We start from the raw sequence: 26,880 nt of genomic DNA, 5'->3' as shown, positions 1-26,880 counted from the left end.
AAATTTGAGAGGGATTTGGAGTTCCCAAAATTTGAAGTAGATTTGCGATCAAGGGTAAAATCAAAAACCTGGTTCATATCACCACATAAAATATGTCTGTCTGGGATCTTATGAGCCAGTTTTATATTATAATTAGATCCGAAAGGAGGTTTGGGGGCATTAGGACCATAAATATTAAGTATAGGTACCGGTAGGTTGTTAACAATAGCTTCTATTATGTTCCAATGACCGTCAGGATCTTTTTCTTTATTAAGCAACTTAGAGTTGAGGTGTTTATTGATCAAAATGGAAACGCCACCTTTTTTTGTCTAGAGCATTGGAAAAGAATGTTTGACTGATCCAAGCGGCTTCCATTTTAAGGTTTTCGCTATCGGAGCTCAGATGAGTGTCCTGGAGACAAACACCAGCTGTAGTTTTGCTAAGCTGGGTAATTATCTTGTTGCGCTTAATAGGATGACTTAACCCTTTGACATTCCACGTAATAACCTTAATAGACATTTGCAATGAAAGGTTGATAATGACAGAAGCAAAGAGTATAATAAAAATTAATCTATATGCGATTTTATTAAACCTAGTAAAGCAATGGAACAATAATTATCACAGGTAGTGGTATCACTAATGTACAAGGGAAGGAACAAAAGGATGGGGTTAGGACATATGAGGGAGAAATGTAGAAGAGCCAGTAAGATGAGAATTAGTGTTGGAATGTACATAATAGAATGAAAAAGAGGCGAAGTGTGTTTAGTTTGAACGCATTCAACAGAATAATTGGGGGGATACCAGAGTACAGAGACGGACCGAGGGAGAAGAAGGAGCAACGAGCAGGAGATGAGGATATAGAGAAAAGGTAATAGCATGAACAGATGAAACAGCAAATGATGCAATTACATGTTAATATAATGGTTAGGCAATGGGTAAAAAGTAGAAATATTAGAATAATGAAGAGAAACTCTAGAAGTAGAATGTCAATCAAGATTGAAGAGTTGGAAAAATGTGATCGGTGGTTTTAATGGGAGATCTTGATTTATCTCTTTAAATAGAAGTAGAAGGGGAATCAAAAGGAATTGAATAAAAACTTCTGCTAAGTTTTGGGGTCATCTTGATGTGTTGATTCTTAGGCTTTCTGAAAGTAGGTGTGGATCCGGCTTAGAGAAACTGAGTGAGGAGTCAGGAGAGGTTGAATTCATCGGTGTAGCTGGGAGGGATTGGAGCAATTTGAAAAGATAGTTTGGTTCCGTAACGTCCTTGGTAGGGCCATCCGGAATGGTAAATATCATCCTCTAAGGATCCAAAACTCCATATCTGATGTCTAGGGACTTCAAAAGAGATCTCATTTCAAAGAATTGTTTCCTCTTGGCTTGGTTGATCTTGAAGAAGTTAGAAGAGATGAATATTCTGTTGCCCTGAAAAAAGGTGGGGGAATTCTTCCTGGCCGCAAGAAGAGTCTGGCGTACATGTTGGTGTCTTAGGAAGAATGCAATGAAGGGTCTAGGAGTGGTTTTGTTGTTGGTGGAACGCGGTCTTATCCGATGAGCACGTTGCAGTTCCAAAAGAGGTGAGAAGGTGATGCCTAAAACAGAGGGGATCCATTTGATAAGGAAATTGATGGGGTCGTCTCCTTCCAATTCTCAGGGATCCCATAGAACCATAGATTCTCTGTGATTTCTGTCTTCCAATTCCGTGACTTCCTCCTCTAATTGTGTAAGTCTTAGTTGCATGTTCTCAAGACCTTCCACCCTATTCTCTACAAAAGCAACTCTTTCCTCTGCTTCATCCAGTCTATGTAATGTCGTTTTTGAAGCCTTTAATTTCATCTTGTATGTTTGAGGAGCTGGAGTAGAAATGGACGAACAGATGTTGCCAACTTCCTCAAAGATTTTTTTCCATGCAGAAATGTAGTGCTGTTTTGTCAGTTAAGGCGCAGTTGCAGCAATGTTAGTCATGTTTAGAGGTAAAGGTACTTAAGCAATAAGCCCCGAGGGCATTAGTCAGAAGTGTTGCCATCGCTTTTACTCCCGGAAAAGGAGAAAAAAAGAAGGTAAGTGGGGTTGGAAGGGTGGGGGTGAGGGGGGATAGTTTGCAGGAGGGGTGGGCGGTGGAAGAAAGAAAAAACATACCTGAATCCCCGACGGGAGACAATATCAGCCTCCAGCCGTGTGGAGGCTCGAGCGGGGATTGCCCCGTTTTGAACATCCTTATTGGTCGAGAGGCTGCCATGCCCACCGCCGGGAACAAAGGATAAGAATCCTGGCCAAGGGATTCCCGGTCATGTAAATCCCTGGTGAGGGCCAATCAGAATGGTTGTTACTTTCTGATTGACCCTCGCCGGGTACTAATGTATAGTAGAAGTTGAGGAAAATGAATTTATAATTCAAATTGTGTGCAAGAATCAATATTTGATTTCACCACCGGTGTCAGTGCTGAGTAGGCCTCACTACTGGAAGCAGCTTGGAGTGACTGACAGGCCGTGTGACGTGAGGAGAAAACCACATGTGAGGAAAGGAAGAGATGGACCCCTTTGGTCAACACAAACGGCGAGCTAGCTTGAAGTAGCTGCCACAGCAGATAAGGTGTAGGTGTTTATCAGCATGCGTGTGTTATTGGAGGGAGACTGAGGAACTGCAGCTCAGCTGTAGAAAGCGTCTTGTTGAAAACTGGACCCGTTGTCACAAACAGAACGCAGCTCTCACCTTCGCTAATGGCTCCTCGAGGCAGAGCTGGATAACTGCAGGCCTCCGCCATAAATAATTCAGTGAACTCAACAGTTGGATGCCATGAGGAATCGGGCAGTATGACAACTGAGGAGGCGCGGATCAAAAGCTGTCACCTGCAACAAGCACTGGCACGCACTGGCACCACAGTAAGAGTATACGCAGCAGCAAATGAGCCTATAATTATTATTAAAACATTACTCCAGTGCTGATGACATGAAGGGAAGTGTATAAAGATTGCAGCATCTAAATTTACATGTTCAAGCTAGGATGAATTATCTCCACTCACGGAGCTCCGGAGTTATGCTTCCATCTCTGCTGCCACCTGGCCACGCCCCCGGCTTAGTTTATTTTAATGTATTGTAGCATTTTGTACTCCTTTGCTATTACATCTTTTAAAAGTCCTATTTATCACCCATGGGTGGTTGACTGGGCTTTTGGTCCACACCCTATGCCCCCTCCCACTCCATCCAAATGGTTGATGCCCGCTTTTCTGCTGCCCCCTCCAAAATGCCTCCAACCCACCTTCTGGCCTTGCACTGCTCGCTTCCTTTCACTTGTCTTATATTTAGGGAGGGAGTTCCCCACAAATCCCCCCCCCCTTTTTCCTGTCCCCTTCTCCTCAACTCACACTGCACCCCCTAGTGTTCCTCTATCCCCTCCCATCGCTGCTGTACATCATTTTGTTCGAAGCCCCCATAACTCCCCTTTTGCCCTACCATCCCCCACCCCAGCCTCTCAACACGCCTTCTAAACGGGGCCTCCTCCCTGCTCGCCTTGGCCTCCTCATGTGGACCGCCACCTCTCTGGCGGTCCACATGACCTATCATAAACCTAGCGTGTGGTGGGTTTGCTTTAGTAGTCAAATGCATAAACTGTATGTCATAAGTAGCTGTGGTAGAAAAGAGTGTTTTTCAGGATTTACTCTTGTGGAAGATTCTGAAAAGGCGACTTAATTGTGCTACTGAATTACACTGAAATCCTTGACCAACTCGCAATAGTAACATAGCTCAGCAGGTAGGCTTAGAATGGGGGGGTGAGGAGGGGGTGTGTGGTGGGAGTGGGCTTGGTGTGAAGTACATGTAGCCCGCACAATCTGTTGGGATAGGGGTACACTATGGTACGTATACAAATATACTGTTTGTTAAACAGTAAAATCAACACTGTAAATAAAATAACCATCAATCATATATACATCGCAGTTTTAGAAACACCAAAATGGGTTGCCTACCAATTTTGATGACAACACAGATGAGTATGCAGTATACACTAAATAGCTGAAGTGGGCTGAAGGAAAACATCCAGAAAAATTTCACAAACCAGGTATGTGTGGTAGGTCAAGAGAAGGATACGGACCAAGTGGTGGCATTTCACAGTATTTCTTTTATTCAAATTATAAGAAAAGGCCTGTCTATTCCTATTCTAAAGGATTTTCCTACTGAACGCAAAACTCTGGTGCTCGCCCAAAGCAATTGTCCGTTCTCTATCCCAAAGCTGATCTGTACTGACCCTACCACTAAACAAAACAACAAGAGGTTCAGGAGAATGACTCCCTTCTCCTGGACGAAGTTTCTCAGCTTCATTAACCTATTCTTAAATGGTCCTTGGTGATTTCCTGAACCAGTTCTAGGGGACTCTTCTACCTCCTAGTACCTTCCCTTTTTTCCTTGAACATAATGGGTTTTGATCCTTATTGGCAACTTGCAGTGTCTCTTTACTGCTTCCCTCACTTGTACTTGAATGCTGTGGTCCTCTACTGTTCTTATTCAGTTGACTCAGTTCATTCAGTTCCTTTTGTTCACTGGGACGAGTAGACTGAATCTCTGTTTTTCTCCCATCTACGAATATATTTATTTATTAACATTTATAAAGCGCGCAACAGCCCGCAGGCATCGTGGCGCTGTTACAGGTGAAACAAATCTGGTTACAGGGAACATAACTGTTAGAGACCAGCAAAAAAACAGGCTTAATTGCCAAATGGTCTGTTATGCTATACATACTTGGTTACGATCAATACAATGGGGATTCAGAGTTCAACAGGCAGCAGTGGGAGTGTCAATTGAATAGAGTAGTTTTGAGACCTTTTTGGAAAGGTAGTGAGGGACGTTTCAGCACAGAGGTCGTTGGGTAGGGCGTTCCAGAGTTTAGGGGCTATGTGAGGAAAGCCTATACCCCCTGCGTTAGCCCTTTTGCTGCGCGGGATGCGCAGTTGGTGTGCGTGGTGTGTTCTTCTCAGGAGTGTGGAGGTGGCTCTGCTGATTGTTTCGGATAGGTAAGAGGGGGCAGACAGTATAAGACATGCAATTCTTTCTTTAACCGGGAGCCAGTGGGTTTCTTGTCTGGCTTGTGTGATGTGATCTCTATTGGGGATATTAAGTGCTGACTGTGAGCGCATTATTCTGGACAATTTGGTGCCGGTTAAGGTTTTTGGCTGAGGTGCCTGCAAGGAGGAGGTTACAGTAATCTAGCTTGGCACCAATGGTAGCTTGGGCGATAGAGAGGCAGTTTTGGTTGTAAAGGAATGGTTTGATGTCGTTTAGTGGTGTGGGCAGAGGCAATGGCACTGACCTGTTTGTTCATGGACAGGGTGGAGTCTAGATGGACCCCAACGGTCTTGACTGAGGAGGAGACGGGGATGGTGCTGTTGTGTATGATGAAGTTACTGTATTTTCGGTTGAGTTTGTGCAGGATTTCCTGGGGACCTATGAGACTGATCTCAGTTTTGTCTCCATTGAGGCATGTCTTCACTGGGAGGATTAGACTTGGTTCTATATGTATGAATTATTGATGTTCCACTGGGACGAGTAGGCTGTGTCTTGTACCACTGATGCTTGTGAATCTGCTTAGAATTACGTGCTGTGCATATAGTCCGACATCTAGTGGTAATCGTGGAGTATTGCTGCATCCTTTTTTTTTGAAAGATCGAAAAGGGACGCCGACATGAGCGGGACTGTAACACTATCCCTAATGTGATGTGTAGTGTACCCAAAATCATTCGCGTGTTTAGGTCCCACCAGATTGTTTTTATCCACTTAACTAGTCTGTCGCACATAATGTAGAGCTTGTAAGAGTTTTATATTGCTGATTCCTGTTCTTTGGCAGTTTGCTTGCCTTCGACTACTCGACAGCTGTTTGCCTGTCTGCCGACGATCCATCCTGACTGCTCGGCAACTGTTTTTCACATGCCTTTGTCCATCCGGCCCGCCCTTTACAGTAGGGAGAGTGGGGCCCTGTTCGTACTGACTTCTCTTGAGACTGCCTTTTCTTTACCCCTTTCCTTTGGTCTGGCTGCAGTTTCCCTCTGCTATGGAGAGGATGCCTTTTAAATTTTGCCCGTCTTGCAGCGGCAAATTCCCATGGAAAGACACCCATCGCAGATGCAATCTGTGTCTGCAGCGTTATCACGACTAGCCTCACTTTAACACCTGCTAACTCTTTTGACCTAAGACCATGAAAGACAGGCGTAGGAAATGGTGGGCTGCCTACGCAATGCAGGCCGAGTGTCACTACTCCGCCTACGACCAGGAATCTGTCAGCAGGCACGGCTATCGACCTAACTGTGGAGCCCTCGCGCTCAGTGTCCGTTCCTGACCACCACAAGCATGTCGCCAGCAGTGCTATGGGTGAAGACTCATCCCGGCGATAGGGACACATGCACCAGAGAGATTAACTCCTTCTATTTTCTCATCTAAAGGTTGTCCCCTGAGATCAGGTAGAGGTTCACTCTCTTCCTCCTGAGCTGAAGCTAGAAGCAAAGCTCCCACTTCTGGTCTGCTGACATAAGCCTTTAGACGTTTGGTGTGAAAGACCCTGGGGGCATTCTTAGGATTGCCTAAGTCCACCAGATAGTTGACCTCTCCAAATTTTCCCACAATCTTGAAGGGTCCTATCCATTTGTCCTGTAAGGCCCCGCTGCCTTGTAGGAACCATGACGAAAACTAGCTGGTCTTGACTAAACTCAACCATGGTGGCCTTCTGGTCATGCCAATGCTTCACCAGAGCCTGACCTGCTTTTAAGTTATCTGATGCCTCTGTCATCATGTCTGTCATTCTCCTCCAGAGACCTAACAGATAGTCAGTGACTCTCACTGGCTTGGGGGAAAGTGTACTCTCCAACCCTTCCTTAATTAGAGCCGATGGACCTCCAACTGGATGACCATAGAGAAGCTCAAAGGGACTAAATCCAACTCCCTCCTGAGGGGCCGTTCTATAAGCGCAAAGAGAAGGCATGACAGTAGAAGTCCCACTTTCTCCTAAGGGGTTCCTCTAAAGCACCTATCATGCTCTTCATAGTACGGTTAAACCTCTCTACCAATCCATTCGTCTGAGGGTGGTAGGCAGTTGAGAACTTGGAAGTCACTCCACAGTTCTTCCACATGGCCTGCATGTAGTGGGACATACAATTAGATCCCCCGCCAGAGATGACTTCCTTAGGAAAACCTACCCTGGTAAAAATACAAAGTAGTAGGGCTTTAGCAATCACCTGAGCTGTAACAGTCCTCATAGGTATGGCTTCAGGATACCTAGTAGCATGGTCTACTACAACCAGAATAAATCGGTTGCCTGAAGAGGTCAGAGGGCCTAGGGGACCAACAATGTCGATTCCTACCCTCTCAAAAGGGACTCCCACCACTGGGAGAGGCAACAAAGGTGCCACATTCTTGGCTCCACTCTTGCCAAATGTCTGACAGGTGTGACAGCTCCTACAGAATGTATCTACTTCAGACCCCAACTTAGGCCAGTAGAAATGGAGAGAAAGCCTTTCTTTGGTCTTCTTGAAACTGAAGTCACCAGCCAAAGGGATCTCATGGGCTAACTGTAGGAACAGTAGTCTGTTCTCTAGAGGCACTACAAGTCTTCTGTAGTCCCCTCGGATGGACTCAGTTGGTTCACTGTAGAAGAGGCAATCTTCCCAGTATAACCTATGCTTCCCTGGCTCTTGCCCGTCCAGCTTAAGAAGCTGCCTGTTGGCGAAGACCTTCAGGAGTAGGACACTCTTTGACCTCTGCTGAAGTCAGCCCTACAGGGGCCACCTTCTGCCAGTAAAACTGCAGCTCAGGATGGTCTTTAGGATCCGGATCTCCAACAGGGGCAAGGTCTTCTTCCAGCTCTGATTCCTCAGCAGCTGATTCAACCTTTCCTGGTTGGTTCTCAAACTCGGCCTCAGCTGGTGGAGTAGTCACAGGTGTGACTTTGGACAGTCTCAGGGATGTACTTGTTGGAAGCACAGGAGTGATTTCTGGTTTCTTCTTGGAGACCTTGGGTTTCCCCTTTGGCTCTTTCTTTTTAGAAATTGCAGTCCGTAACTCCTATGGGCTGGGTATTCTAGTTTCTTCTACAACAACCTCTGCAGAGACATCTAATGTACTCTCCCTGGCCCTCCTTGTCTGCTCCTGTTTCCTTTTGCTGGGAGGCCTGGGGGTGCTTGATACAAGTCCTAGAGATTTTAAGTCATTCCCCAACAGGACTCTCACAGTCCCCTCACTCTGCACACTAACTGGTATCTTTACAGTCATGGCATTGCACTGGATGAGAGTTGGTAATTGTGGAAGCATTTGAACAGGGCCTCCAGCAAGCTTAGTGAGGTATTTGGATGCATTGACATGATATGATATGGCATTTGTAACGCGCCTATACACAAGTGTTTCAAGGCGTGACGAGGCAGGGAGGGGGGAAACAGGGGGAGGACAGACAACGATCCTACTAGGCCAGGTGTCATTCAGACCGCGCAAGTGCAGGGGTAGGGGGAAGGGAAAAGTGCAGTACAAGGTAAGTAGAATAGAAATAAATAGATAAATAAATAAATAGGGCCAGCTGGTGGCAAGTGCAGACAAGTGCTGGGAAGAGGGGGCTGTAGGGATACAGAGAACAGTCCCGCAGTGCAGGGGTTGCCAGGGAAGCAGTGCAAGTGGAGAGTGGCTGGGCCCAGGACCGAGGTCGGTGAGAGTGGCCAAGTTTCAGATTCAGTGCAGAATTTAGTGAAGAATTAGCAGGGGAGAGGGAGAGAGAAAGCAGAAGCAAAGAGGAAGGTTTTGAGGTGCTTCCGGAACCGGAGATGGTTCTCCTCATTAGCAACATCCTCTACTTTAAAAAAAGATTCATCCACTACAGTACTGCTGGCCCCAGTGTCTCTAATGGCAGGGGTCTCCTGACCATTGACAAGAACACTGTCTTTATAATACTTTTTAGTATTGTCTGGGATGGAATTATAGACATCTAAGTTCTGTTTTTCCCACAGACCCAGGGACACTAAAGAAACACTGGCTGAGACTTTCATGGGTTCCTCAGCTAGTAGGTGAAAGTTTCCACTTGCCATTTGTACTTCTTCTTCTGGGGAGAAGGCTAAGGAGACAGTGTGCATCCCTGAAGGTTTATCCATGCATTTGGGATCCCCTTTCACATGGTCAGTAGACCCACAAGCATAACATTTTCCAAATGTCTTGACAAAAGAGGGTTTCTGCTGACCTCCCTCTGGTTTGGCACCAGAGGTTTCACTAGCCTGGTTTGGTTTCCCTTGTGGCTTACCCTTCTTATGTTTGGGGTCCTCCTTTGGATTGGAGGTATAGGAATTCTCTTTTGTATCTTTCTTGTGCTGCCTCTCCTCATCCTCCTTCTGAGTTGCCCCAGAATCCTTGTGAGTTGACCTGTTTGCAACCCACAAGTCAGCACCTTTTGCTAACTTCTTTGGATCAAGTTCCTTAGAGTCAGGCAAATGCTGTCTCAGCTCGGGAGAGAAGGCATCAAAAATAGATTCCAACAAAAATAGATTTCCATCTAAGTTTTTCAAACATTCACACACCCAGGTAGCGCAAGGGGTACAATCATGCTTTTTGAGGGTCCTAAACCTCTTCAGGTACTGGGAAGGGGTTCTCCCAAATCTAGCTATTCATTTTCATACTCCAATCTTTCAAGTTCCCCCACCTCCATTACAGCATCATTTGCAACTGCAACCTGAGGGAGCCTAGACAAAATCCAAGGGATCAACTGATTCACTGTGAAACCCTCAAAAGCAGCCAACCAATCCAAAATATCATGTCTCACCTCATACATACTCGCAGCTTCTTTAGGCATGCAAGGCCTCTTAGGACTGGAAAACCTAGAAGACTCTGGTAGAGAACCATTTTCAAGAGACAATTTCTTCATTTCAAGTGCATGATTCAATTCCATTTCTCTGAGCCTGATTTTGTTTTCAGTTTGAATTTGGAGCCTTTTCAATTCTAACTCAAGTCTCATCTTTTCAAGAGAGACACATTCTGGACTCAGTACTGGACCTGGTAGGGTCCCTGTGGCTAAAGGTTGAGGACCAAGAGCAGGTAGAGGGGCAGTGGGACTCACATCTGACTCTTCTGCCTCTTCAATAATATTAAAGTTACACTCTACATCACCATTTTCCTCATCAACATTATCCACATGTGGTGAGACATTGGGGGTTACAGCCCAATTTCTCAATCTTCGGTGTTCCAACAATCTTTCAATCAATTCTTTTTTCTTTCCTTTAACAGCCAGGTTCCTAACTTTATACATATCTTTCAGGTGATCTACTGTAAGAATGACTAGGGCCTCCTTTTTGTAGTCTGGGAACACCACACACAATTAGGACTACAGGAGTAAGCAAAAACCAACCTTTGGTATAAGTCTGTACCACACACTTTTGGTAGCGAGCTGAGCAGCCAGGCTTATCTCAAGGGGGAATGTGAGCAGTTGAAGTTACACAGAAGTATCACAATCACAGTGGTTCAAGTAGACACTTACACTCAAGGTTTCTTGGTAAAAATACTTCAACATTTATTTCCAGTCTTTTAGAAGACATTCACTAGTAGAAATCAACTTAATATTAAACACCAATATACTACAGCACAAAATTCTAAGTTGTAGGGACAGTTTGAGCTCCCCTGAAAAAGGAGCCAAATGCTACTTCAGTACTTTTAATAGGAATAAAAAGCATAGGTTTGTACAAAGGGTTAGAAAAACACTTTTTTGATAATGCAAAGGTTCAATGTACCAGGAGGGTCAGTTCAATTCAATAGGCCAGGCCAAAGTCAATAGTCTAGTGTTCTTGGATAGGGCAGCACAGTTCTGGTACAGATGGAGAAGTCTTTGTAAAAGTTTTTAGAAGTAGTTCAGATGATAAAGATATGCTGGGTCACAAGCTGATTAGGCCTGTAAATTGGGAAAGTTTCACAAACTTTCACCGCGAGAGTTAGGATCTCTCAACCGGATGGCACAGTACCTTTAAAGTGAAGCAAAAAGATATAGCTGAAGACGTTGGTTCCTGGCAGTTCCTGCAGATCTCTCTCTTCCTGTGCGGGGACAAGAGGGAGGACGTCGGTGGACTCCTGCACGGGATCGTTGTCGGAGCAAACAAGGTGGCGTCACTTGAGCTCAAGTAGCTGTGGTTTCCAAACACAAACTGGTGTCCTTCTCCCTGGTTAACGTTAACCAGCTCTGAGAATGGTATCCAGGCGTTTGCTGAGTTGATTTGTCCCACCAACTCAAAGGAAGAAGCCGTCCTTGAAGGAGCTTCTCTGTCGAATGGAGCTCTAGCAATTCAGAGTTTGAGCAGGGCTTCACCGGGCAAACCAACGGTCCAGTGGTTACAGCAGCCGTCCTCTTCAGCTAGTCTTCGGTTCTTTCTTTCCAGTGGTCGACTCTGCCTTCCAGTCCTGTAGACTCGCCTTTTAAACAGTTTACTCCCATTCATTCCAGCCTAGCTGTCACTCATTCAGCAGGGTGGCTGTCCTTTCCGGACAGTCAGCCAGCCAATCATGCCAGAGTGCATTTGGGTCTCCTAGGAGACCAAGCACAGGGAGTTTCGGGCACTTCCCCCATTTCCTGCCCACCCCAGACACTCGGACGCCATGGGCAGACTTCAGCCCTGAAGCCCGCCAAAGGCTCACGAACAAAAGGACCTGGTTTGGCGCGCAGAGTTAAACACCAGAAGGACCTTTCCACAACGAAACGGTGAAAAAAGATGACCAGAGTCTGTTTTTACAGAGGGGTCTTGGGCGCCATATTGAAAAACATAGCGGCCCTGATTTTTATTTTTGTAATTTTTAATTTTTTTTTTTTTTTTGGGCTACCGGGAAAATCATGAAAGTTTGTTACATAACCACTGTCACCAGCCATTTCAATAGGAAAGGGTAGTTTTTGACAGCTATAGGAGTGTTTAGACATAGGTGATACTAAGTAACCCCTCCAGCACTCTAATGGAAGATAGTGTATGCTGGGTCTATGAATTTAAAAAGACTAGTAAAGTCAATGTAACTCTACATTCTCTGGGGAACAGTAGTTCATCCCAGAGAAGGTATTTAAACCTTGGGAAGTCCAAAGGACACCCCTGTGCCATTGCACTAAAGGTGCTGTGTGACACCACAATAAAAAGATGATGCCTATGGAGTTATCTAAAACTCCATAACCAAAGAACACAAGAGTAAAACACACATCAAAATACATGAGTGGGGGAAAACCGACTCACACACTCTCCAGAGAAAGAACACAAGTCCTCAAAATCCAGCAAAGTTGCTGGGGGTCTCTTAGTTGAAGCGAAATTAGCACATTTCTGAGAATTCTCCCTAACAGGAACAAGCTTAGGAAGTCCTTGAGGAGATCTTCACACTTTGGGGAACCCCTCAAGTGGATCTGTTTGCGTCAGTACCAACCAGAAGTGTAAACTGTATCGCTCATGGGAATTTCCCCCCAAGAGTAGCTCTAGGAGACGCGTTTGTGGTGGACTGGGAATTTCCACTCCTTTATGCATTTCCTCCAGTCCCCGTTATTCCTCATATCATCAGGAGGTTGAGAAAGTTTGGGAAATCCATGATCCTAATTGCTCCGGGTTTGGGTCAGAAGGACGTGGTACGCGGACCTTCTGGACATGTCCATCTGCCCTCCAACACTCGGCCTTCAAGCACGGTTTCTGGAAGGCTGAGATGCAAGGATTGGGACCTTCCGGATGACGTAATGGAAATATTGCTTTCGGCCAGAAGGCAAGCAACCAAATCCTGGTACCAGTGTTGTTGGAATAAGTTCAGTAACTGGTGCAAGGACAAGAGTATGGATCCTTTCCCATGTGGGGCTCCAGATTGGGACCATAAAGAAATATCTGGCGGCGCTTTCCATTTTTAAGCGCTACTCTGAAGAGGTTTCCTATTTCAAAATGCCCTTAATTGTTCAATTTCTGAAGGGGCTTACCAATGTGTATCCCCCGATTCCGTTTAATGTCCCGGCTTGGGATACAAACCTGATTTTGAAATTTCAAACTTATATCCCTTTCGAGCCTTTACATTCAAGCCTGTTAAGGCTCTAAACTTTGAAAACTGCCCTACTTGTTGCATTAACATCAGCCTGCAGGGTGAGTGAGTTGCAGGCCCTTTCATGCAAGCATCCTCATACTATGTTCTATAACTCTGGGTAAAACCATCATTCCAACCGAAAGTAGTCTCCGACTTCCATCTGTCGCAGAAGTTCACGCTGCCAACCTTCTATCCTCCTCATGCAGGCAAAGGGGAAGAGAGGCTGCATAGGCTGGACCCAAAAAGGGTTTGAAGCTTTAATATGGCAAGCATGGCAACATTTTGCCATGATCAACTTTTTGGGGGATATTCCGGCCCCAAATTGGGCTTTGCAGTGACTAAACAAACCATATCCAGGTGCATTATGCTGGCTATTGGAGAATGCTATAGACTTGCGGGAAAGGACTGCCGGAAGGGCTTCGAGCTCCTTCCACAAGGGGCATGGCAACCTCAGCGGCTCTCCAGGGGGTTGTCCCTATAAATGACATCTGCTCAGCGGCTACTTGGTCGCCAATTCATACATTTGTCAAGCATTACTGCTTGGACTCCTCTTCCACTCAAGGAGGTCTTTTTTGCAAAGGCAGTCCTCCATTCGATTAAGGATTAGATTAATTAGTACTCCCTCCTCCAAATTGTCACTGCTTTGGGAGTCCATCAAAGATGAGGAATACGTGGGAGGACGCAATCCATTTGAAGATCAAGTTACTTACCCCTGGTAACTTTCTTTCGACTGGATGTTCCTCCCATGTATTCCTCATCGCCCCTCCCAGCCTACCCCGCTGTACAATTTACATGTATTACACTCTGCGTTTCCTGAGAGCTTGCGGTCTGGGGTACGCCTGGTTAATTCCTCGATTGAGGGGAATGTGGAAACAGAACTGAAGCCAACGGGTGCTGCACGAGCTGTTTGTACTGCTGACGACGTCGACGGAAACACTTGAGGGACATTGACACCACAGCATCGAGTACAGCGCCCTCTGCCGAGAAATTATTTCTGACGCAGCAAAGCTGCTGAGATATGAATATCCAAGATGAGGAACATGTGGGAGGAACATCCAGTCAAAAGAATGTTACCAGGGCCAAGTAACTTGTTCTTTGCTTTGGAAGTGAATGGTAAACGATTTACCAACATCACTTCTGCCTGATGATAATGTTGGACCTTTCAGCAGCCTTGGCACAGTCTAGCACGCAATCCTCAAAAGTATCGTAGACGTAGGGTTAAGCAACAACAGAAATCCTGCTCCCTCACCTCTGGGGTTGCATAGGCTCATCCCTCTCGCCACTACTCTGCAACAATTTAAATGACATCACTCATGAGACTGTCATAGGTCATGGAACATGCTACAACTATGAGGTTGACATTCAAATCATCTGCAAAATCAATACCAACAGGGACATAGACCAAACCCTTAGAACCTCTAAATGGATGCATGAACAGCAACTCCCTTTAACTCGAACAGGACAGAACTGACGATATTGATCACACCCGATAGCCATTCTATACAAAAGCATATACTGTGGCCCAGTGAAATGGGAAGCGGACTAGAAACATTGAAAGTAGTTAAAAACCTCAAGAATCTGATGAACGACTGACAAATGGAACCCCAAATCAACGCAGTAGTGAAGAAATACTTATCCATCTATGCAGTGGATATTACCCTGTCTCGCCTTCCCCCACACCATCTTTGTTATGCCCAGACTCTGGCAACAGCCTCTACATTGGAATGCCAACTACTTTGACAAAAAAACTGCAATGAATACAAAACGCAGCAGCAAGACTCCTCCTAAGATTCCACAAAAGAGGGCACGTCACTGGTTACCAGTCAAAAGGATCTGTTTAAAAACACACTGCATTTTCCACAGGGAAATTCACAGCCAAGAAACAGAATTCCAACAAGAGTAAAAAATCTCTAATGGACCAAAATCAACCCTGAGATCTAGCAATGACATAATACTTGAACACAAACCTTATTTGCAAATTAAATACGGTGGATCAGCCTTTTCATGCATTGCAACAAAACTCAAACTCGCATCCCAAGAAAAACGCACCATGGATTTTGCAGATCTAAAACACCTAGCCATAGTCTGAGAAGCGCTCCTCTTCAATATTAAGTGGTACAACATGCATTACCAGGTCCCGCCTGGGACTTCAAGGTCACGTTAACAAGCAGACTGGTCTACTGGTTAAAGCAAGGCCTAACGTCACACAACAGATTGCAGCTTTAACAAGCTACGCAACAGTGACACAAGGATCACCCCTTTCTCATTAACCCTACTAATGATCTCAATACTCCTGCACATACCACAAACCGACCAAATACAACACCAGCACACTGATACGACAACTCCCAAACACCAACAAACTGCAAAACTCAACACCTCCACCAACATCTCACTGGGCCTCATCACGGTGACTGTTACTCCTCGTTCCCCATTTGGTCCATTGGGGAATTTTCAGTGCAATTACTGTGCAGTAATTGCACCGAAAACTGGCATTTCGAATGGATTGGGTCCTCCCAAGTATTTATCTTTGATAAATCCATTTCCAGCTTGCTGGCCTCAGAATCTTTTTTTCAGTAGAGGGCGCTACGCGTCGGCATCCCTCGAGTCGGTGTCCCTCGAAGGCCTCTGTATCGGTACCGACGTCACCATAGGTGTAAATAGTCTTGCGCAGCGTCCGTTGCTCAGTTCAGTTTTTCCGTGCTTCATAAACCTCTGAGATGTAACGCTTGGTTCCTCAGAGAATCTAAAAAAACCATAGAATTTCTGTGAAGAAAAACATCAATCTACGGCTTCATCGAAGCCCCGATCTGGTTTAAAAAAAATGCTTGGGTTATGGTAAAAAGATGTCTTTGACCTATCCTCACAGGGTCTGCCTATGGTGCCTGGGCCCAGAGCACCCGTGCTCTGAGTGTGAGGAATGTAGGTTTATGACGGTGAAAGCCTTGAGGGAGCATAGGGGGAAGCTGGAAAAAGGTAGGACTGTTAAATCTTCTACCCCTTCGAAATTGTCCTCTGGTGAGTCGAGACATTAGTCTCCTTGTCGAAGGAGAAAACATTCCTGCTCGAGATCTCGTAGTGGTTCTCACCACTCATCTAAATCGAGACAGCAGGAAGAGGCGCCAGAGATCGCCCTCCTCTTCTGCCTCCAATTCGCCAGAAAGAGCCACCTGCCCCACGAAACACAGCTCTTAGACTTGCTGCCACAACCGCTATTAGCTTGGTGAAGACCCTCGGGCAGAGGTCGGCACGAATGGCAGTGTTGGGGATTATTCTCAAATGTGTTAATTCCCTTAACCTTAGAGACCCCTAACAACTTTGATGGATTTTGAGGAGTTGATTTTTTAACCTGGAGAGTGTGTGACCCTTTTCCCCAAACTCATGTATTTTACAGTGATTTTATACACGGTTTCTTTTTGGTTATGGCGTCTAACCAACTACATAGGCATCATCTTTTACAATTGTCACACAGCACCTTCAGTGCAGTGCCACATGGAAGTCTTCCAGATTTCCCAAGGTTTAAATACCTTCTCTGGGATCAACTGTTTCCCAGAGCAGTGGAGTGAAATTCACCTCACTTGTACATTTCTAGACCCAGCACACCCCATCTTACAATAGGGTGCTGGAGGGTCACTTAGTATCCCCTGTGTCCAGTTACTCATGTAGCATTTATGTTACCCTTTCCTCTCAGAATGGCTGGTGGCAGTGGTTTTGCAATGAACTACCATGATTTACCCCGACCGCAAACTGTTCGCAGATCCGGTAACGTTAAATCGCGTGGAGCCATGTTTTTCAAAATGGCGCTGAGCCTTCTTTGTTAAAATGGTCCCCGGTCTTCTTTTTTCGCCATTTCTGAAACAAGACACAGCCACTGAAAGTAAAGTTTTCCTAGTGGCTATATCTTCTGCCAGTACAGAGAGCGAACTACAAGCTTTAAACCTCCACTTACTATATTCCACAAGGATAGTCCTTCAAGTGAAGCCTAATTCCCTCCCAAAGATTGTCTCAGAATTCCATATCGCGCAAAAAAATAACCTTGCCTTCATTTTACCCTCCTCCCCATCCAGTGAAAGAGGAAGAGATTACACTGGCTGGATCCAAAGCGTGCTTTGAGTTTTTACATCAGCAGACTTATACGAATTAGGCAAGCAGACCAGTTTTTTGTAGGTTATGCAGGACATAAACTAGGCCTAGCCATCACCAAGCCTCCACTGGCTCCCAGTATCACAAAGAGTTTAACTCAAAACACTTGCCCTGACGCACAAATGCCTCGCCAACCGAGCGCCCAGCTACCTGGCCTGCTGATTTGCTTACCACACTTCCAACAGTCCTCTCAGAACTGCCCAGACCAATTGTCTAAGCTACAAAGATCAGGTGTCCGCTTCCCTGTCATGGCTGAGAAACTATGGAACTCGCTTCCAAACTCTTAGAGCTGAACCATTGTTCCTTGCTTTCAAGAGCAAGACCAAAGTATGGCTGTCTGCCCAAGACCATTCCCAGCACTAACGTGCCCTCTAGTTACCAGCCTGCTCTCTGCCTCACTGTATAAAGTTGATTATGTATATACCCTGTAAAGTAACGGTTTTTATACCTACCTGTACATACTTTGTGTTTTGCGATCGGGCCTGCTTATCTCTGCCTTTCTGCTCCTCAGACTACAGAATCTGTATATGACTGTAATTGGGTTTCTTCTTCTATACTGTAAATTACTGTTATGTCATGTTTGTTAATCTGTCATGTAAAGTGATGCGCCCGGATGTCCCAGGTTCGCTATTTAAATAAATAAATTAAATACAAAAACCAAACGGACCATCTCAAGATGGATAATTCTAACTATTCTAGAGTGCTACACATTGGCAGGAAAAGACCCTCCTCAACACCTCAGGGCTCATTCAACCCAGGGTATTGTAGCCTCGTCGGCTCTCCAGAGAGGAGTTCCAAAAAAAGACATCTGTGCGGCTGCCACATGGTCGTCGGCACATATCTTTACCAAATTCTACAGTCTAGATTACTCCACTAGCCAGGAGATTAAATTTTGGAAAGCTGTATTGCTCTCTGCACACTTTGACCATATTAATTTTACTCCCACCTCCAATTTTCATTACTGCTTTGGGAGTCTATCAAAGATGAGGAATACGTGGGAGGACACAAGCCATTCGAAGAACAAGTTACTTACCGACTGCACCGTTCTTTCGACTGGATGTTCTTCCCACGTATTCCTTATCGCCCCTCCCATCCTTCCCGCAGTAAAACTTCCCTTATAATTGCAGCTGACGCTCCTTCAAGGGGACTAGCTATCTCATCCTGGACAAATGCAGCACCTCAAAACGGAACGGAGCAACGGACGCTGCGTGAGACTATTTATACCTATGGTGACGTTGGCGCCTTTACGGAGGCCTTCGAAGGACACCGACTCGAGGAATGTCGACGTGCAGCACACTCTATTGAAATAAAAATGGAGTCCAGCAATCTGGAAATGGATTTATCAAAGATAAGGAATACGTGGGAGGAACGTCCAGTCGAAAGAACGTTACAGTTGGTAAGTAACTACTTCTTTTCTGCTGTGTTTACCACCAGCTTAAACTTTAAGCTGGGGGTAAACACGCCAGACTGGAGTTTGGGCGGACCCTTAAATGCAGCAGTAACACCATTACCGCCGCATTTATGGGCTAACGCCCAACTCGTTGTAAGGTCCATACAATCACAACACTGTCAATCCACCCTATACTACAGAACACACATCTCATATTGACTCAAGTGAACAATGCCCACTGACCCAATCCACCTAGCTGCAATCCACACACAGTGACCATTTTTATTTTTTTCCTTACTGAAATTAAAAGCAACCACCATTCCCTTTTTCTTTCAAATCTGCCTGAGCACCTTGGTGACCATGAAAATGGCTGTGTGTGGTATAAATCACGTGAACATAACACTATGTGCCTACGGGTTAAATGGGGGGGACATTACATTTCTCTAACTAGCTATACTAAAAAGAGTCAATTTAATTGTTCTTTTATAAAAAGTACAAATAACTATTCTTGAGGGGACCTTGGCTCAAATTGGGTTTGGGAGAAGGTAAAAACTGCAAAACGCGACAATACGTTTAAAAAAAAAAATCCTTTCTCCAGTCCAGCATGGGGTCTGGCATGGATTCACATGCTCATGAATATTCTCTGTCAGGCTGGGAATCCTCGGTAAAGAAAAAATCTGTTTTAGTTTCACTTCTGAACTGTCTTTCTCTAACAACCAATCACTAGTCTCTGGGTCATACTGCCCCCAGCCAATGACTGCCCTCTACCTAAGCCCCTCCCCTGGCAGCCATCTTCAGATCTTTACTGCACGTTCAAGTGGTGGGAGTCCTCGTAATTAGCTCTCACTGCGTGTTGTGCTTTTTCTAAGAGTTTTACTCTATTTTTCCGGTCAATCGAGCCTCAAGCTCCATCGAACTACCATCCGACTAATGGGGACCCGTTTTCGGATGCTTCAGCGCCCCTCAAGGGCGAATTTCTTGTAGGATTCCAGAAGCTTCTTCAAGGCCTACACCGATGGACATGGCAGAGGAGAAGGACTCGACGCCCCTGTTCAAGATTTGCCCAGGCAGCGGCTTGCGGAATATCTTTTTAGATGACGAGCACTCCCTGTGCCTCTACTGCCTACATTTGGACCAGACGCACGTGGAGGGTGACTGTGTGTTCTGTCAGGAGATGGTGCCCCGCACGATGAACAATCGGCGCATGCGTCTGAAGGAGTGGCTACAGGACAAGGCCCCTGCTCTGGGTGAGTCCCAGCAGCATTGCCGCCTCTGGCCACAAGAAGAAAGCCGAGCGGTCTTCTAAGACCTTTGAGGGCGCCTCTCCCACGGGGAACCAACATAAGGTTAAGCACTGCAGGTCCACTGCCACCAGGAGCGCCGTTGTGACGGGCTCCCCGGCAGCCACGGCAAGTGCGACATATCCGGCGCCTTCAATCAAGAGCCAGCATTCAGGATCTTCAAAGAAGAGGCAGTCAGACCATCCGGGCAAGCTCTTGGAGAAGTCCCGGACAGGCCCTACGAGAAGACCAAAGGGGAGTGGGGCTCGGTCCCTCCCCCGAAAGGGAAGGCCTCAGACTCGACCAAGGTCCTGAAGGCCCAAATCCTTCTGGCAAAGGCCCAGTCTTCCATCAAAGGCATGGTGGTGTCCCTCGCGAAAGCGGCATAGCGGTTACACACAGCACAACCTCGAAGGGTAGAATATCCCTGCCGGCCTGGAGGGAGTCCTCTTTCCAGCCCATCGAAAATACACAGGAACAGATGAGGCCTATTATTTCACCGAAATTGTCTCCCCTTGTCGGGGTGCACGGTAGCCCTTCAAGGCACGGATAGCTTCTGTGAGGAGCAGCTCTCCAATCTCCGGACCATCCAGGAGGAACGGTACGTCGAATTCGGACCCTACGCGAAGGATCCCGACGAGGGAGACAACGAAGGTGATGACGAGACCCAACAAGGAGCAGCAGGACGTGTGCTTGGACCAGCCCAAACCGCGAACGCCGTTGCCGTCTCCACCTCAGCTGCCTCAGCGACCACCTCCACAACCACTGGCAGACATCTCGGTAGACATTCTCACGGCACTACACACGATGTGATCGAAGATACTTACGAGGATGCCCCTTGCACCGGCAGCCCCATCTGCGGCGCCTGGCCTGACTGGGGAACCTCCAGTCAAGAAGAGGATGGTGCACCCGCCTCCTCCTTGCCACTCTTCACCACCCTCCCCGCTCCGAGGGATGATACGGATCTGGACACTGCGACGACTGGTATGGATGAAGACGGCGGATTGGGGGATCTCTAACTGTCAGAGCTTCACCGCCCCACGAAATTGGATTGCTTCACGCCATGATCTCCAGGGCCTCAGATTTTCCAAATGGTCCCGGAAGAGAAGAACGAGGTTTTCCTATTCCAGCGCCGCGAGGCTAAGAGGAAAACTGTGCTTTCGCTCCTGCTCTTGGGACGAAGGGCTGTCCCTCATGAAGAACCCTTCCTCAGCCCCGGCGAAGGACCTGTACGAGAAGAAATGGTGTTTGAGGTCCCTGCTGTCTCCGGACTCCATGGTCTTGGCGGCAGCAAGGAAGAAGTCTTCGGGCTTGTCCTCTTCAAGGACCTCCTCCTCTCTCCTCCCCTCCCCCCCCCGACATTGAGGGGAAGAAGTTGGACGCCATGGGACGGCGAGTCATCACTTCGGCTACTACTATCAAGGCAGCCAACTCCCTCACCATTGTGGTGCATTAAGACAGGGAGTTTGGTTCAAATTCGCTCCCCTTCTGGACTTTCTCCCCGACGACAAGAGGGCAGAAGCGTTGTAGATCCTGCATGAAGGCTAGTTGGCATCGGACCATGCCATCACTGTAGGCACGGACATCGCCGACAGGGGGTTCTGCCAAATGGGCAACAGCGTTTGTCTTCGTCGACGGGGTTGGCTGAGGGCCACGAATTTCCGCCAGGAGGTTAAGTCGAGGGTGTTGGACATGCCCTTCGACAGGAACAATTTGTTTGGGAAGACCATGGACGAGTCTCTTCAGACCATCAAGGCGGATACTGAAACGATTCTGAGACGGCTCATGCCTTGGGCACGCTTTAACAATGACAGCCGTCCTTTCGACAGCAGATCCCAGGGATCTTCCAAAGGATTTGGTGGAGGTACTTCGGCCAACCGTAGTCTTAGAGGCCGCGCCAAGTCTGGCGGAGGTTGCCGTCATCGCCAAGGCTCCCAAGGCGGTACTCCGACAGCGAAGCAGGATTGAACCGGCCGTGGCGTCGGGCCCTCACCCGAGCACTCCGGTGGGAGGCTGGCTGGCGAACTTCGTCAGCATGTGGAAGACCATCTCCACCGACCTTTGGGTGCTAGACGCTCTGGCCCACGGGCACACTATGGAGTTCTAACGGAAGTGTACGCTTCTACCACCAGTGGCCAGACAGGAAAACCACGTCCCTCAGCTTCTACTGGAAGTGCAGGCTATAGAGCTTGTCCCCCAGAGACTCCGGACTGTACTCTCGCTCTTTCTTTATCAGAAAGAAGACCAGCGGGTGGAGGCCCATCCTAGAACTCCGCCGTCTGAACAAGTACATCGGGTCTCAAAAGTTTCAGATGGTGACTCTTCAGCATGTGTTGGGACAGCTGGAAGAGGGGGAGGAGGATATCCTCTTGTCGCTGGACTTGGAAGACGCCTACTTTCACATCCCCACACACAAGGCAAACAGCAAGTACCTGTGCTTCGTGGTTCAAGGGCAACACTACCAGTTCAAGGCCCTCCCCTTCGGATTGAAGTCGGCTCCAAGGGTTTTCACCATGTGCCTGGCTTCGGTGGTGGCGCAGCTGCGGCTACGAGGGATCCATGTCTACCCTTATCTGGACGACTGGCTCATCCGGGCGAACTCAAAGGACATCGCCGTCGACCACACGACTAAGGCAGTCCAACTCCTGACGGACATGGGGTTCTCGATAAACTTTGCGAAGTCCTGCTTGACTCCATCGCAGGACGCACTGTTTCTGGGATCACGACTCAACAGTGTTGTGCCTGGCGCCTAGGTCGGAGGAGAGGATCGCGGCCATCGTGGGCAAGGCACGACGACTGTTGGCGCTGAAGGTCGCAAGGGTGAGATCCATCAAGTCCCTACTCGACCGTGCAGGCTATGGATTCGTCCGCTGCAGGAGTTCCTCGGCAACCGCTGGATACAAGTGGGGGGCTCTTCGTGGACAAGATCACACTTGACGAGAGTTTGTCGAGCGATACGGTGGTGGGTATTGCATATATCCGTAGGTGTGGATCTCTAGACTCCACCTCATCAGGAGACGGTCACGACGGACGCCTCCCTGGAAGGATGGGTAGCTCATTCCGGAAGTTCATGGAAGAGGCCTGTGGCTGCCGGAGAAATCGTTGCACGCCAACGTGCTGGAGCTGCAGTCAGTGTTTTGGGCTCTCAAGTCCTTCCTTCTGTCCCTCAAGGGCAGAGTGATACAGGTCTTCACGGACACCACCACCACGATGTTCTACATCCGGAAGCAGGGGGGGAATCCAGATCCCTGGTGCTCTCCAGAGAGGCGCAGGAACTTTTGGCACTGGGCCGTAGCCCAGGGGATGTTCACCCCATTTCGTCATCCCATTTCATCTGGCAGGAGTGAAGAACACCATTGCCGACCCTCTTAGCAGGGAGCTGTGCTCTTGCCACGAGTGGGAGCTTCGGCAGGACCAAATGGATCACCTGTTCCGCAGATGGGGCAATCCGCAGATCGACCTGTTTACGACGGCGACGAACACAAAGTGTCAGAGGTTTGCCAGCAGGTTTCCCCTGGTGGGGAGCATGGGGGAAGCATTCTTTTTCCCCTGGAACGGCCTGTTTCTGTATGCGTTCTTCCGTTGCTGCTTCGACTAGTGAATCAACTCAGACTATCCCGGTGCAGGATGATCCTCTTCGCACCGGTATGGCCGAGACAGATATGGTACCCAGACCTTCTGGACATGTCAGCGTACCCTCCAGTCAAGCTTCTGGCGGACGCAGATCTTCGCGCAAGGGAAGGAGGTGGGATTCTGCACCACAACCCGGGATCAATGAACCTGAAGGCCTGGCTCCTGCAGCACTAGAGTTTGGGGGCTACGATCTCCCAGCAGATTGTAAGGATGTGCTTGCCAAGGCCAGAGCTTCGTCTACTCTGAAATGCTAGGGGCACAAACGGAAGAGGTTCGCCGTTTGGTGCCGTACCCAGAAGATCGACCCTCTACGAGTCACTGCTCCGCAGGTGCTTCCATATTTGTCGTTGTTGGCCAAGGCAGGACTGGCCCACGCTTCCATCAAAGTTCATCTGGTGTTAGGCTCACCTGGCTTCCGCGGGGGCATTGGGGCGTGGTTGGAGCCCTCCCTCGAACTGGCTCCTCGAAATCACCTTCCCCTTCTGAGAACGGATGGACCTGCGGCTCTGGAGCTGGGTGTTGCCCCTGCGTGAAGAGGAGGGGAAATTAGTATGGAGAGGGGGTATTGTGACTTCCCCCCAGCCATTTCGTGCCAGAATACGGTGGGCAAGCACTTTCCCATTGACGCTCACCTGTCATTTTGTGATGAACAGCTATCCGTCCTGCTTTCCTTAGCAGGGGCACGTAGAATGGATCAAGCTACTTCACTGGTCCGTGGGGGTGTTGATCCAGACCAGCTGCAACCAATCCACGTATAAGGTAAGTCTTTGGTATGATTATAGTTCGTTCGATTAAAGTGTTTATTCCGTTTTAAAAGTAATTCTTGCAATGTCTCGTTCCATTTCCATAGGTGCTGGAAGAGAATCTGGATCGGAGAGAATCCGGAGACCTTAGAGGCTGATGGGAGTTCCAACAGTGACCGGTAAGATGGTCTTTATAAGGGAGCGTTAGTCTCTTGTATTATGGGGCCATGCATGAGAGTCCTAACCTGTTTGTTCTTGTTTCCTCATAGACAGCTTACCAGTTAACGTGCGTATCTTGCCCTTTTACGCATGTAAATATGGCAAATACGGATCATTTAATTTTGTACTGTGTACCGTGTACGCTTTGATTGATTCCTTAAAAAAACATACTTTCCACCACTAGATGGCACTGTAGCATTTCCTTTGTCAGCAGCATAGCCTTCTTATGCATGATGAAGAATTTCCAACTGAAAGACCAAATCTGTGACAGCTAAGCGAGCAACACAATAAAGCATGCACCCTTTTAAAATGTGTTCATACCCATAACGTATGTGTTGGATAAGTTTTACTCTCTTGCAGAGGAGAAAATTCATTTTTACTCTTGAAATTGCATTTATGCTCTAATTTGAAAAATCATGCGTAAAATACTCCCACCTCAAAATCTTATCTGGAGCACTGCTCATAATGTCGGCCACTGACGAAGAATGGTGTCCAGTTCCTCGATGAAGATTTCAGAAGGAAGTCTCTGACTCCGATCATGATGGATTGGAGGCAAGCAGAAGAGTCCGGCACAGGCCGCGATGAGTTGCAGGTGAGAGGTGCGCTCTGCGGTGTAGTGACTGGAGCGCTCAGCAGTGTAGCGGCTGGCAACGGGTAAGAAGTGCGCTGCGCTCAGCGATGTTGAGGCTGGTAAAAGGCAGGATGCGCGTCCGGAGATGGAGCGGCTGTCAGGAGGTAAGACGTGTCTGCAGCGATGGAGTAGCTGGAGGGAAGACTCTCGCAGAGATGTGCGGAAGACTGCAGGTAAGAAGCGTTCTCGGGAGAATCTTCAGGATGAGGCTGAGAACATCCAGAGAGGCAGCGGTGAGTACAGCGGAGAGCGTTCCGCTGCTTGGAAGCAGAATAACGCGAAGCAAAGGGCACGTGGATGGGCTTGCCTTATATAGGCTGGTTCAGGCCCCTCCCTTTAGCTCCGCCTACCAACCCCACCTTGGCCTTCTTTGGGCCTGTAGCACGTGCCCTCTAGTTCTGATCCTTGGCCACGCCCTGCACAGCTGCACACGCCCTGGGCCTAGAGTGTGCAGAGCACACTTTAAGATGAGCCTGGTGCCAGAGGTGCCAGGACTGGGTCCAATGGGACCCCGGGTATGAGAAAGGAATGGCCCCATGACTGGTGGCCATGACAGCTGCCGGCTATCTCCCGCTACACCATATCTCCTGGACGATCATCCTTATGGTCGCATCATTTGGTCAAGGAGTTTGTCAAAGGACTATTTTGCTCGTTCCCGCCGGGGAAGGCTCCGGCCCCGGCGTGGGAGCTCAATGTGGTGCTGACTAGGCTCATGGGTCCTTAGTTCGAGCCTCTGCATTCAGCACAACTGAAATTTGTGTCGTGGAAAACAGCTTTTCTTGTGGCCATCACCTCCACACGACGAGGGGGAGAGATCGGGCCCTCTCTTGTAAACCACCTTATTTGACATTCCACGAGACAAGGGTGGTGCTACGGACGCATCCCTCCTTCATGCCCAAGGTGCCGTCAGACTTTCATCTAAACGAGCCCTTGGTGTTACCTGTATTCTTCCCAACGCCTTCGTCGCCGGCTGAGAGGACTTTGCACTCGCTGGATGTGACTAGAGCGCTGAAGTTCTATGTGGACCGCACAAAATTTTCGGAAGATGTCGCAACTTTTTGTGAACTTTGGCCCTGTGAACTATGGGAAGGCCCTCTTCAAGGCTTCCATTTACAGGTGGCTCTCCGGCTGCAACACCCATTTTCACCGGGTGGCAGACCGGCCGTTGCCTGGCCATCCGAGAGCCCATTCGACCAGAGTGATCGCCGCAACTACGGTGTTACTGTCTGGTGTGCCCCTGCTAGACATCTGCAGGGCGGCTACGTGGAGGTCGACGCACACCTACACGAAGTTATACTGCATCGACAGTGATTCCAGCGAGGAGTACAGAGTCGGCCAAGCAGTGCTGCGCAACCTGTTTGCTTGAAGGTGAGCCTGGTGAGGAGGTAAAAGATGCTTAATGTTGAGCCTTGCCACCTCCTGTGGTTGTGCATGTGTGTACTGCTAGGTATTCTTTATTCATGAGCATGTGAATCCATGCCAGAGAAGGAACAAGTTACTTACCTGTAACTGTGGTTCTCCAGCATGGGTCTGGCATGGATTCACATGCGACCTCTCTCGCCTACCCCTCTGCGGCTCTTCTTAGTCCTACTGCCACTTTACATGCTACCAAATCGGAAGATGGCTACCAGGGGAGGGGCTTAGGTAGAGGGCAGTCATTGGCTGAGGGCACACTGACCCAGAGACCAGTGATTGGTTGTTAGGAGAAAGACCATTAAGAAGTGAAACCGAAACGTTTTTCTTTACCGACGATTCCCAGCCTGACTGGGAATATTCATGAGCATGTGAATCCATGCCAGACCCATGCTCCAGAACAGTTACAGGTAAGTAACTTATTC

The 26,880-nt window shown here is 47.9% G+C and overlaps 1 protein-coding gene across 1 annotated transcript in view; it reads left to right on the top strand.

The window, feature by feature from the left end:
* The window catches only part of SMARCB1 (SWI/SNF related BAF chromatin remodeling complex subunit B1), a 279,132-nt gene that overhangs the window by 160,951 nt on the left and 91,301 nt on the right, over positions 1-26,880 (top strand). The window lies entirely within an intron of this gene.

Source organism: Ambystoma mexicanum, chromosome 10, assembly GCF_040938575.1.
Source record: "Ambystoma mexicanum isolate Mex_15411 chromosome 10, UKY_AmexF1_1, whole genome shotgun sequence".
Classification (NCBI taxonomy): Eukaryota; Metazoa; Chordata; class Amphibia; order Caudata; family Ambystomatidae; genus Ambystoma; species Ambystoma mexicanum.
This window is presented reverse-complemented; position numbering and strand designations above follow the sequence as displayed.